Raw genomic sequence first — 1688 nt, 5'->3', positions numbered from 1 at the left:
ACTACTTCTGTACTGGCCTCAGCTTCCTCGGCTAATAAAGCATACATCCTTCCCTGCGGTTGATTCCCCCGAGCTAAGGGAGGTCGGTACGTCGAGGGCTGACTGAAGCTAGTCTGACCCAACAGTCTTTTGCATAATGCCCATATGAATGGCAGTTAAAGCAACGAATTTGAGATGTCGGAACTGGGGTAGGGCCCCTCTGTACTTGACCCGTTACAGATGGAGGTCGAGGTGGCCTTGGAGCTGTAGGTGCCACACCAGTGTTTGGGCAAAAAGATGTGGAACCCGAACCACCAGCTGATCTAGGAGGGTAGCCAGATGGCCTATAGGGCTGCCTATACATAGGCCCAGAACCGTACGATCCGCGGTATGCCTTGGAGGAGTTTCCCATATCCGGAAATGGGTTTGTTCTCTTCCACAGTCCAGGGGTGAGGGACTGTTCTCCCTTTTGTTTATCCTCCATGGTCATGGCCTTCTACACAATCTGGCCATAGTCAGTCAAATCCAAGACCTCAAGTACAGACCCAATGGATGCTTTTAGGCCTTTTAGGAATCTCGCGGCCTTCTCTTCAGCTGTCCTCATATGCCTTGGGTCAAAATGGAACAAGCTCTCAAATTATTGTTGGTACTCAAGGACAGTCTTACCTCCTTGAGTTAAAGCCATAAACTCAGTCTTCTTGCGGTCTCTGAAGCTGCGTGGGTAATGGTTGTCCAAGAACAACTCCTTGAACTGTTCCCAGGTGGGTTCTGGATGAGCAGCCAACAATATGGGCTTGGAGGTTTGCCACCAAGAATTTGCCTCCTTCTTGAGTTGCAACCCAGCACAAATGAGTTTCTATGCGTCCGTGCACTCAAGCACCTCAAATATTTTCTCTACTTCTTGGATCCATTGGTCCGGTTCCAGAGGATCATTCCCCACCTTAGAGAATGCAGGTGGTAAGTTCCTCTTGAATGACTCCACTGCCCTTGACGTATTATTCGTCGGCGGGAAGTTAGGAGCATAAGCCGGATAGTAAGAGTATGGAGGAGGCATCCCATACTGAGGAACACTGAATGGTGGGATTGGAGGTGTACCTCCCACTTGTGGTCCCGTTCCCGACCCTACAGGCGGGTCCTGTGGAGTAAGTACCCGGGGAGGATGACCCGATTGAGAAAGGTCCAATTGTTGCTGAATAGCAGTCATAAATGCTTGCTGTTGCTGAAGCATTTGTTGCTGAAAAGCTTGTTGTGACTGCTGAATTATGGTAGCAACATCTCCTGGAGTAATGACCGGTGGAGGGTCCGGGAGTGTAGTCATAGGTGGGTCCCTATGTGCCCCACCCTGACCAAGGGTCTCTGGAGGTAGTGGAGGTGAGGTTTGCCCCACAGAGCGGGACCTCTTGGGATTCAGTGGTCGACCGACCGGACGAGGACCACGCGAGGTACCTTGGGCATTGCTGCCGGATCTAGTACGTACTATCATATCCCTGTACCTGGAACATATCACACACCATATTGGTTAAACACCATAGAATTGATTTCGGCAGACAATTATATGCCATCACATAAGGTATTGTAGTGTATGATAGTCTGCAATTAACCGTAACTTAATTCTGAGATACAGGGCCAATGCCCCAACAGGTATGTCAATGGTCCCACTTGACCATAACACATTAACATAGGAATAATAATAATAATAATAATCAATA

Source organism: Macadamia integrifolia, chromosome 5 (genome assembly GCF_013358625.1).
Source record: "Macadamia integrifolia cultivar HAES 741 chromosome 5, SCU_Mint_v3, whole genome shotgun sequence".
Taxonomy (NCBI): Eukaryota; Viridiplantae; Streptophyta; class Magnoliopsida; order Proteales; family Proteaceae; genus Macadamia; species Macadamia integrifolia.
The sequence above is the reverse complement of the archived record's forward strand: the minus strand, read 5'-3'. Positions refer to the sequence as shown.